This window comes from Cupressus sempervirens, chromosome 4 (genome assembly GCF_028749045.1).
Source record: "Cupressus sempervirens isolate cs-2001-9-10 chromosome 4, ASM2874904v1, whole genome shotgun sequence".
Taxonomy (NCBI): domain Eukaryota; kingdom Viridiplantae; phylum Streptophyta; class Pinopsida; order Cupressales; family Cupressaceae; genus Cupressus; species Cupressus sempervirens.
In genome coordinates, this window is record NC_143121.1 from 447,365,826 (window position 1) to 447,378,437 (window position 12,612).

Genomic DNA, 12,612 nt, shown 5'->3' on the forward strand with positions numbered 1-12,612 from the left:
ACATTAAACTTACCAATTTCATTATCTCTCTTCATGTAATATTTATTTCCAAAAATTCTAAAATACTTCACTAATGGTGCATGTCTGAACCATAATTCATAAGGTGTCTTGTTTGTGCCTTTTATAATTCTATACTATGTTCATTGTATACACTACTATATTAACTACTTCTATTATAGACCTATTTCTTCTCTCAGTAATTCCATTCTACTCAGGAGTCTTAGGGGTTGATAGCTACCTCTTAATTTCATTCACTTCACAAAAGGTGTTAAACATTTAATCTTCAATCCAAATTCATTCTCAACTCTATTCTTAAACAACTTAAAACTCTCAAATGCTTCAGACTTTTCTTTAAGGAATGCTACCCACATCATCCTAGTAAAGTCATAAACAATAATCATGAAGTACTTTTCACTGTATAATCCTCTTATCTTTATGGGACCACTCAAATCTATATAAACAATCTCCCATTCTATTGTTGTAGTGAACTTCTTGCTAGGAAAATAACTTTTCTTCTGCTTGGCCATAGCGCATTCCTTTCACACAACATTAGTAAGCTTCTCAATTTTTGGTAAATACCTAATAGTAAATGTACTAATTGCTTTCACAATATTATCAAAACTTATATGACAAAACCTTATATGTCACAACTAGTTGTTATCAACTTTAGCAACCAAACATGTCATCTTTTTAGGGTTTAGCTGAAAAACATTACCTTAATATCTTCTACTAGTGCCAATCATCTTACCATTCTTGTCCTTGATAATGAATTTCTTCTTTGTGAACTATAACTAATATCCCTTATCAACCAGTTATCCAACACTAAATCTATTATGTTTTTAATCCATCAACAAAGTAAACATCATCTATGTTAGTTTTCGCATCAAGATTAATATATCATATTCCCTTGATATCACAAACCACATTGTTACCAACTCTAAAAATTATTCCATTATGACTACTGAACATAAAAAATTTACTCATATCACCAGTCATGTGATGTGAACAACCATTTTCTATGATCCAATCAGCTTTCTTCTCAGCCTGTGACTCTCGAGTTTTTTCTTCTTTGATTTGTTTTTCAAGATTCTCCTCTTTTATAGCTACAAATCCTAATTCATCATCATTTTCACTCTGAAATCTCTCATTAGACTCATCATCATCATTTGCATACATACATTCTCTAGGCCTTCTTGACTTGAAATTATTTTTGTACTTTTTCACTCTTTTAGGATATTTAGAAGCCTAGTGACCAAATTCATCACAAGTCCAACATTTAAAGATTTTCTTACCATCTGGTTCTCTCCTCATAAGAAAATGCAATTTCCTTCTTTAATCTTTCTTTCTTCCTCAGATCTATATTTTATGTTGCTAGCATAATCTCCACTAGTGGTTGCACTCCTTGATAAGGAAGGAAAAACACTTAATGCACTAAAAGAAGTCTCCACTCTAGGAAAATGTCCAAATTTTTTCATACTTAATTCTACTGCTTCCAATATTCCAAGAAGAATCTCTCTATAAAAATTCTCAGTACAAGATATCACTTGCTCAATCATCTATATTTTTTCCTTGAATGGTGGTGTCAAAGTTTCCAAGATCTTCCATATGATCTCATCTTCATCTTTTGTTCCATTACAAAACTAAATTCCTGCAACAATTTATGATATTCTACCAATATAGCTTCTTATATATCCATCTTGCATCATTTTAGCCTCTTGAAATAAACATGTCTAGTTTTGCAATATGATTCTCTTAACATGCTTATCACCTTCAAAGGTAGATTCCAAAGTTGTCCAAATTTCATGAGATAATTTAAAAGATGTACCCAATTCTACACATTTTTAGGAAGAATTGACAAAAGTGCTTCCCTGGAAAACATGTTACACAAGAACATATCTCTTTCATCTTCACTACACTCTTCAAAATTGTTTTCTTCAACCACTGTATTTTTACTCTTTGCAATCAGCCAATATCCTAGACCCATGCATAGCAGATGTGTCTTCATATTTTCTTTCTAGCTATTATAGTTAACTCCATCAAACTTCAAACTATCCTTTCTGAAATAACCTCCCATTGATCTCCTTAAGTTGTTAAGTTTTTCCTTCAAGGACCTGATGCTTTGATACTAATTGTTAGAAAGTAAAGTCCACCAAGATAACTTAAAGGGGGGCTCAGGTGGGGGAGGAACCGGTTAGCTAATCAATACAACTTTTATCAAAATTATTAAACTTTAAACATGTGATCAATATAAAAAACAACCTTAAGAACAAACACATACACATTAACACTAGATAAGTTAACTAGGGAAACCCTTCATCAAAGGTAAAACCCCAGTGGGGATGGTACCCATAAAATAATGTACTAATACAAATGTTCCTTGTAAGAGGATGGACTTTGTTAAGAGTCAATAAAATACATTTAGTACATATCAGTCTTTGTTAGGAGATTCCAACCCTTTTAAGAGTTGTAGAAGGCAGAAGGACCCACTATCCAAATAGCTTGAAGGGAAAGACTATCGAACTCATTGTTCTACTGGTCTCTATATTATTCTTTTCAAAATAATAGAAATGCAACTAATCTCAGCAACTTGAACTCTTGTTTTGTCCTCTTACTGTACCAATACCACACCAACCACTTCTCAGATCTCAATACTAGATCTCCAACTTTGCATCACAATGATCTCTTGGTTTGCTTACTTGCACATTTACTAACTTTGCATCTTACTTTCACAATTCACTTCTTACTTGTCATCACAAGGAAAATAACTTTCCTTTATACCATGTCCTATAAATTATTTAATGAGTCGGCCTTGAGGCTTTCCCAATCAATAACAATAGGACCTCATCAAGATAATACAATTCATTACATCTTTCTATAATTACAAAATACTGTTGACCCACAATCTTCACAACTTCTCATATTTGTGACCTCAAACATTGTGCACTCGTTGATGTCATCATCCGGTTGTCTTCTATCACTATCTAACTTTTCTCATCAAGATTCTATACATGTTAGGAGATACAATCCAAACACCATAAACCACTTCTCAGGTATTTTGTCTACAAACTATCTTTTGTAAATCATTAATAACATTCACATGTCTTTGATTTTCTACACGTGCACTTGTCCACATCATCAAGACACAATGTAGCGGGTAAAAGCAAAAATTTGTGTCACCTTTTATAACGAAATAGGATATTAGAATGTGACAGTTCAACATTAATAACAAAAAAAATGGTATTTTTGTTTAGAATGTGAAAATGATGTAAACTGATGAAATGTTAGAATTGGATGAATTTTATGCCTATAAATTTTACAAATTTTTTGAATAAGAATTTATTCATTTTATTTTATTTTGGAGTTCACTTTTTAACTATAAAAAATATAGGGTGTAGTTCCCGTCAAGCAAGTATATGCAAATCATCATTTTTTGTTCTAATTTGAAAACATCTTATAGATGACATGTATAGAGAGGGAACAAAAAAAGAAATAATTATTTTTGATGTATATTTTCTTTTTTATAAGTACTCAAGCTAGACATTATTAGAATCCAATTTTTTTTCCCTCCTGTCAAAACTTCCCTATCAAATCTACACCTTCTTGAAAAAAATTGTATATTCATGAAGATGAATCTCTCCTCTAGAGATAAATTTTTTTATTTTTTATTTTTAATATAATTTGTAATTCTTTTCCTTTATAGATGGAGAATCTTTTGAAATTTTAAAATATTAACTTATAATATTTTAAAATTATAACATATTATAACTAATCAAAACACTCAAAAATTTATATAATGATGATATTGAATCTGAGATTTATAAAAGGGTATATTAAGTTTTTTTTTTTTAATTGAGTTTTGATAGAATGAGATTTAACCAAAATGGGTTTTGGTATCCTAAATGGTGACATGGATCTATGCTTTCACCCTAGAACATATCCTCAACTGTTCTTGACCTTATGATTAGTTCTTGATCCGTACAACCTTGTTCCCTATTTGCTACTCTACAAGTCTTCATAGTCTGTTGACATCAATGACAAGCATAGTCATGAATGCAACACACAATCATGCTAACTATCTCGCCACTACTCTAGAAATGCTAGAATAATCCCTCATAGGAATGTCATTAAAATTTATGCTAACAAGAACTATCTTAGTCAAGTTGCATTAGTTTCAAATTTTCTTATTTCCAATTGAACCTAGAGGCAAATAAAAGGTCACAGTTTTACTATCATCTGAAAAATATCTTGTTTGTTGAGGAAATGTATTGTTGTTGTACATATATTTTACTATATGTTGGAGAAAAAATAATCAATCTCTTTCAATATAGGAAAATTAGCATTTCAAAAATTGTTGAGCACATCAAAAATTTTGGAGTGAATTGTGCAAAAGTTAAACTCTAGCCAAGGCTATGAGTGAACTATTTGGTAAACAATCTCCAAATAATAGAAAATTGGCTCAAAATTGTAGATGATATTTAAGAATAGTTTTAGTAGAATCACTAAATATATATGAAAGTGTTTCTAAAGTTATTTTTATGTCATTTTGATGCAGGAACATCTTGAGCTCACTTGCAATCATGCATGTTTGGAGGGATTTTGGCTTAAAGTTGTGGAGTTTAGTAGATATTGGTGCTCAGTATGGTATGTGGAACTCTGAATGGTCTTTGGAGCTCAACATGGTCTCTGGAACTCAACATGGTTAGTGGAACTCAACAATGCTTGGGAACTTACTGGTGTTCAGCTTGGTTTTGCTAACACTCCACTTGGTTTCGGTTCCTATTGGTGCTGAGTTGTCTGTGAGCTGACTTTTAGTATTTAATCTAATTTGTAGCCGACTTGTGGCTCAACATATATTTAATGTGAGGGATTTAATTTAGTTTTTAATGAATTGGGCTGACTTGTGGCTTAGTTGGGTATAAGTGGGAGGTTTTGTGGAGTCCTTAGGCATTATAATTATTATCACCTAGCATGGAGAAGGGGATGAAGGGTAGATGTGAATTTTAAAGAGCTAGTAGCTACGACTTGAGAACCAGAAGATTGCTTGGTGGATTTAAGGGTACAAGTATGGATTCTGCTTGGTGATCTTATCTAGTTGTAGATCTGAACTAGCTGAGATTGGATTTTATGTTGTGAGTTCGATCTTGTGGGATCTTGTAGAACTGGTATTATAATTGTTGTTTGAATTTGGCCCTAATCCAAAAGGCCTTAAAATTGCACACATTGCATGTAATAAGTTATTTTATGAATAAAGAAGAAGTGGTTTGGTATCAGATCTTGCATTATTGTTGCTTGTTGTTGTGTTTCCATTGTGTGGTTATTTGATGAGGGCTAGGACATCTCCTTTGGGGATTCTCCTACCTTGCATTACATCAGGTGGTATGAAAGCAAAGGTTGTTCATGTGTGTGTTGAGAAATCACCAAAGCTGAGGTAGTTTACACTAGGATTGTAGCGAACGTTGATCTTGTGGAGTTGATTGATCATTTGGAGTTGTGGATCTATTGCTTAGGGTTTGTGAAAATTTTGGAAGATGCCTCCAAGAAGATTGGACCCTAGGGAAATTGATTATCTTGGTGATGTCATGGAGAAAGGATCTTAGAGAAGATTAGAGTAGAATTCAGATCTGAGATTGCATTGATGAAGAGTGACATGATTGTTGAAATTGTAAGTGCTTTAGGTGGTGTATCTACACATGTGGGTACTAAAGGTAGTTATGAGGAAGTTTTTGAAGATTTTGAAGTTACTAGATGTAGTGGTGAGGACAGAACTGATCATTTGGAGAGACCTATTGGAACTAGGGTTGGTCGGTTTGCTAGACCTAGATCTTAGTTAAAGCTGAAGTATAAGACGGATGTTTCTAATTTATTAGGCACTTTGACTTCTAAAGACATGATTGATTGGATTGGTGAATTGGAAGACTACTTTGAGCTTAAGGATATTGAGGATCCACTTAGAGTGAGGTTGGGGCAAACTAAGTTGAAAGGACATGTTGCTCTTTGGTGGAAAGAATTGCAAAGAGACTAAGAAGAAGAAGGTGAAATGAAGATCACTAGATGGAGATTGATGGTGACTAAGTTGAAGGCTAAGTTTATTCCTACTAATTATGAACTTGAATTGTTTAAAATATTGCAAAATCTAAAATAGAAAGATATGACTATGAAGGATTATACAAAGGAATTCTACAAGTTGATTATTCGGTTTGGGCATAGAGAATTGTCAAAGGAAAAGGTAGCTCGGTAAATTAATGGTTTAAGATTCAATATTCAGTATGAGGTTGGTGTGTTGAATATTTCTTCATTTGAGGATGCTTATCAGTATGCCCTAAAGGTATAAGATAAGTTGAAGAGGAAGAGTCAAGGTATTGCTAGAGGGAAGGAGAAGAAGAATAGCTCGGCACAAGCTAAACCAACAGTGGAAGGTGAACCAAAACTTGTTGATCAAAAAAGAAGAATAGGTGGAGGTGGATTCAGAGGTAATTGCTTCAAATGTTGTAAAGGAGGGCATAGATCTTTTGAATGTCCAATCGGTAGGACAGTTGCTCTTGTGAATGAGGTTGCAGTCCAAGACAATCAGCCTAAGCAAGGAGAGAGTTTGTTGGCTCAGTGAGTACTAGTTGGTCAGAGGACATTAGATTCTTGTCAGAGGACTAGTTTGTTCAGGACTTGTTGTAAGTCTAATGGTAAAGTATGCAAAGTGATTGTGGATGGTGGTAGTACGAAGAAGCTTGTTGCTAAGAAAATGGTTCAGAAACTTGGTTTGAAGAGAGTGAGACATCCTTATCCTTATAGGATTGGTTGGTTGCAAGGTGAGCATGCTTTGGAAGTGAGGGAGTAATGCCTAGTTGATTTCCAGATTAGGTAGTATAAGGATCAAGTGTTGTGTGATATTGTGGACATGAATAGTTGCCATGTGTTACTTTGTAGACCTTGGCAGTATGATTGCAGGGTTGTACATGATTGTGTCAAGAATGTGTTTACTGTTGAGAAAGGTGGTAAGAATTTTTCCCTAATTCCTTTGTAGAATGAAGAGCTCAATAGGAGGAACTTGAGTATTCACAACTGGGTTGAGTTGGTAGATTCTAAGAAGGTTGGAAATCAGCATAGAGAACAGACCTGTAGCACATCGAGGATGGATATGAAGAAGCAGAAGAAGAACAAAGGAAAGAGTGTACAAGTTGAAGACATGGAGGATATGTTTGTGAAGAACCAATTTAGAGTTTATGTGTTGAATCCCAAAAGATGTTCTTCCAGCTTCTAAGAACATCTTTTTGAACCTGAGGTATTTGATGCATGAGCATCTTGGGCTTGCTTGCAATCCTATATGTTTGGAGGGATTTTGGCTTAAAATTGTGGAATTCAACAGGTCTTTGGAACTTGACATGGTCTCTAGAACTTGACATGGTCTTTGGAACTCGGCATGGTTAGTGGAACTCGACAATGCTTGGGAACTTACTGGTGTTTGTCTTGGCTTCACTAACACTTAGCTTGGTCTTGGTTCGTATTGGTGTTGAGTTGTTTGTGAGCTAACTTTTAGTATTTAATTTTTGTAGGGGTATTTAATTTGTGTTGTAGCCGACTTGTGGCTCAACATATATTAATGTGAGGGATTTAATTTAGTTTGTAATTAACTGGGCCAACTTGTGGCTTAGTTGGGTATAAGTAAGAGGTTTTGTGGAGTCCTTAGGCATTATGATTATTATCATCTAGTGTGGAGAAGGGGATGAAAGGTAGATGCAAATTTTGAAGAGCTAGTAGTTGTGTCTTGAGAACCAAAAGATTGTTTGGTGGACCTGAGGGTACAAGTATGGATTCTTCTTGATGATCTTATCTAGTTGTAGATCTAGACTAGCTAAGATTGGGTTTTTTGTTGTAAGTTGGATCTTGTGGGATCTTGCAGAACTGATATTGCAATTGTTGTTTGTAGTTGGCCCTAACCCAAAAGGCCTTATAGTTGGGCACATTGCATGTAATCAATTATATTATGAATCAAGAAGAAGAGGTTTGGTATCAAATCTTGCATTATTGTTGTTTGTTGTTGCATTTTTGCTGTGTGGTTATTTGTTGGGGCTAGGACATCTCCTTTGGGGATTCTCCTACCTTGCACTGCATCACATTTTCTTCACACACAACCTCAACTACATTAGATGTATGCATGACCAAAGAGTCATTCTAAAGCTTTGTCACATAGTCCTTATGAACCACAACACGATCTCCATCTGAGTGTCCTGCCACAAGCCTCTTTTCATTTTTTGTTTCTCATTATTTCTTGCATTAAAAGAATCTCTTTCATATGCTTCTGTTTATTTGGTTTGTTTCTAAAAAGACAAATCAATCAATCAAGATGCCCAATTGCATATGCAGTTCTTTTAAATTCTTGTTATAATCTTGAGAAATTTTAGTATAAGTTTGATAACTTCACTTCAATTCTATCAATCCTTCTGGAAGACTCCCTTCAAAAGTCTTCATCTTTTTCACTGGACCCTTTAGTATGGGGCATACACCCGCTCTAATACCACTGTAGTGGATAACCTTGTATGCAACATTTTCTTTCTTTCTTTCTTTTTGCACTTCCCCTCTTCTTAATTGCTTGGGAATTATGTAAAACAGTTGGCATATTCAATGGTAAAGAAGATTGTTTGACTGGCTATGGAAAACACAAAACCCAAAAGGCAAAGACAACTACAAGGATAGAGAACCTAAAAATGGGGACATTACATGAATCCATTCTACTTCACTAGATTTCAAGGTATTATCTTTTGGAAGAGGAACACACAAATAATGTTCAACACATTATAGCATAAATAGAGAGAAATTCACCACGGAAAGGCTAAGAGATCTCAATTGCTAACCATGAGTATTGGGTAATTGTTTCAAAAAATGTGGGGCTAACACTCCTTAGGGAGACGATGCATGTAGATCGAAACTAGAGTCAAAGAAGGTGTTTCCTCTAAGGGTTTGAATCCTACAGGCCAATATATCATGAATAGTCTAGCAATTTGACATAACTAGGTGTCATCTATGAAAGTACATTTTAGTTTGTAATGCTGCAAATTAGGAGAACCCAAATTTTATTCTAGATTGTAATTTCTATATAAAAACAAGTAGGGTTAGGGGCACCTATTTTGCTTTGATTAAGATCCCACAATCGAGTTAGGAAACATTATGATCATAATTCATGATCAAATTAATAGATTTAAAATGTAAGAAGTCTCAACCATAAAAGTGATAAGTTAGGGTGATTTGATGAGGTTCTTGTGGGACACGACTATCCTCCCATAAAAATGTGCAATTGACCAATTTTCAAAAGATCAGAAACATCATGAATTTTTTTGAAAATTTCAGCATTTGATCTTCATGATCTGCATAGTTTGTAGTCAAAAAAAACAAAAAAATTGGAAAAAAATCACTATGTTTTCTTGAATCTGGAAAAAAAAAGAAAGTTTTGACTTTGTTTTGTCTTTGGTACTTTTTTGTGGAAGATTAGCTTGTCCTGTTCTTGTGAGACTCCCTACCCTAGGCTTAAGAGAAGCTATATCATTCCTCTTGGCTTCATGTGGTCTTCTCTATCTAAAACCTAAACTAAAATGTAAATCTTACCTAAGGTGACACTTTTTTTTCAAACTTCCAAGTGTCCCCCTTGGTAAGATTTACATTTTAATTTTAGTTTTAGCCAATACCTACGTATTAAGTGGTGTGGTGTGCCTAGTGGAGTGTCCTATCAACATTTTCCTCATCTTTGTCACTTTATCTCATCTTGAATGATTGAACTTGAACATCCCTATACATTTGTTCACCATAATATAAGTCACGAAGAACATTCATCACCATTTTCCCTCCCTCCTATGACTAGGGCATTTTCACTACCACAGTTAATTGCAGCAAATAGAAAATATACATGATATTTTACACATTAATTCCATCTTTCAACATCCATATATATATTTCCTATATTATTTTTGCATGAGAAACACACCTATATATATTAGGCAATGTCTACAGTCTACTAGTTTATGCAAAAATAAAAATCGCATAACTGTTAATGAGCTAAGATCAAACTTCAACAAGGACGGAAGGAGAAATTATTAATTTCCTAATCAAGTATCATTGAACCTGTTCAGGGTTATGAAATTATCTAATTCATTAGCATAGATGGCACCAAAATATCCTTTAGCACAAATTTATAACTTAAATTTTACCTTATGTTTTTTATTCTTACAATCCTAGAGATATGGCCCTTCCAAAGGCAGTAGCTACATGCTAATGAATTTGCAAATCAAAATCCTTCCATGTAAAGAAGCCACATTCTTTTGAAATTCATGGGCATCAAACTTGATGATTGGAGAATCATTTAGAACTCACATGCACTAGTTCAATTTACTTACCATGAGATGAAGATCCAAAACATGTTAGCACATTCTTGAAAGAATGATGGGGGAATAGATACCCCTAGTTGGATCCATGTAGGGTAAACAGTAAACCAAAAGAAGGAATACGTGTACGTGAAATTAAGAATGTTGAAGAGAAAAAGAGAAGTTAAAAATCACAAAACCCCAACAAAGCTCATTTCCTTTTGATTCTTTAAGGCTTAATTTTATTAAAAATATATTCAAATTATAAAGTGAAGATTCCTAGAACTTTATCAATATTTATTAGCAACCTAGCATCCTATTAAAAAACATATAGTTATAATTTGAATTTTAGCTACTAACATTATCCTATGTTCATGTTTTCCTTAGTTATTAGAAACCTAGCATTCTATTAAACAATATATTGTTATAATTTGAATTTTAGGTGCTAACATTAGCCTATGTTCATGTTTTCCTTTTGGAATGCAGTCAAAGTGGGTCACTCTAATAAAGTGGTACCAAACACGTACATGATTTACATTAATAATTCAATTTGATTATACAAGGTAGCACGGAAGAGAACCCAACTAGAGGAGTTAATGGGAAATTCACAACATCAAGAGAGATTTTAGGAGCTCATAATATGATAATTCTATGCATTTTGAACCTTTTTAAACCATTAGACCCCATGAATATAATTCTCCTCACATTGTTGATTTTTTTGAACCCAAATATGTACTTACCCGCAAAAGACCAACATATAATAGATCACTACAAATCGTTCTGGCTAATCTACAATTCAAGTGGTCATTTTTTGGCATGGTTACAACAAGAAGTATATGATCAAAGGCAATACACTCTAAATCCACACTAGACACAAATGATGCCCAGTTTAATTAGAGATAGAAAAGTGCTAATAATTTAGTACATATTTATTGAGAAACATATAGCATGCATAGAAACAGAGTCATAATATTTTCTGCTGAAAGATCAAAACACTCTACAACTTCAAAATATAGCCAAATTTCATTATCTAACGTATCTTTGACTTCAAACCTGAAGCGTTACATCCCAAATTTTTGATCTAATTTTAAACTTTCTCATAACCATTGGATTTAATGAATTTTTCTTCCATTATCATGTGAAGTAGGTAGTTATTTATATCCATTGTATTAACTGTTAATGAAGATGGCCGTTAACCATTAACTATTATATGATTTTAGCAGTTTGCTTGCTTTTAGAATTATGATTAATAATTTAAAGTCTTATGTCATGTCCCCTTTTCAAATAATTAAAAATAATAATCTTTGCTAAGGCAGGTAGGCCCAAAAAGGTGAAGTTTCAGCAAAAGGGGATAATCTTTGGAAGTGAATGGACTAATAAATAAAAATTATTATTAAAATGTATTTTATTAACCCCTCTTGGATGTGAGTTAGGGTTATGCCTTCTTTTAAGGGGTTTGGAGGCATTCTAGGCTCATTCCAGAACTTGATTTTTGCTCATTTCTTTGTTATTCTTCAGAGGCTGCCAAACCTGTGGAGAAGGAGACCCAAGAACGGGAGTTTGAAGGTTTCCAGGGAGACCCAAGAATGGGAGTTTGTAGGTTTCCAGGAAGGCTAAGGATGGGAGTTTGAAGCCATTCCATGTGCATACTCATGCAGAGTTTTCCTTTGTGCTGAACAGTGCAGATTTGTGGGTTTTCGGGTGTATATTTTGTAAGAGTTTGGTGTTTCTAGTTGAGTATTTCATATCAGTTTGGATTGATGTTGTATATCAGACTTTTAAATATCAAAATAGAGCTGAATATATGTATTTAGATATGATTATACTTCTGTGATAGATTATTAAGTTTTTGTGGTGATTCTGGGCTATTTTGTGCTATTTTCAGGAGCCTGATGAGCATTGTTTTTGTCCTCCATTTGGGAGCTATTGTGTGCATGTTATATAGATCTAGAAATGTCATTTTATAGGCTGTTATGCTGCTCAAATTTCTATAAAAATGTCCACTTTCAGATTTATTAATAATTAGGTGAAGGTGTGAAGCTTTTGGCACTATTTCTAGCATACCCGATTTGGGGTTTCTTGAGAAATTTGGTGGATCTTTGTGATATTACTTGTTTGATCTTGAAAATCTAATTAGAGGCGTGAAATATCATATAAAATCAATAAAGGGACATTTCAGTGGTATCAGAGCCATGATCTTGCCAGCTTGAGGGTTTGTAGAAGTTTGCATGTCAGTTTTGACAACTACCCAGATCTTGCATGTCAG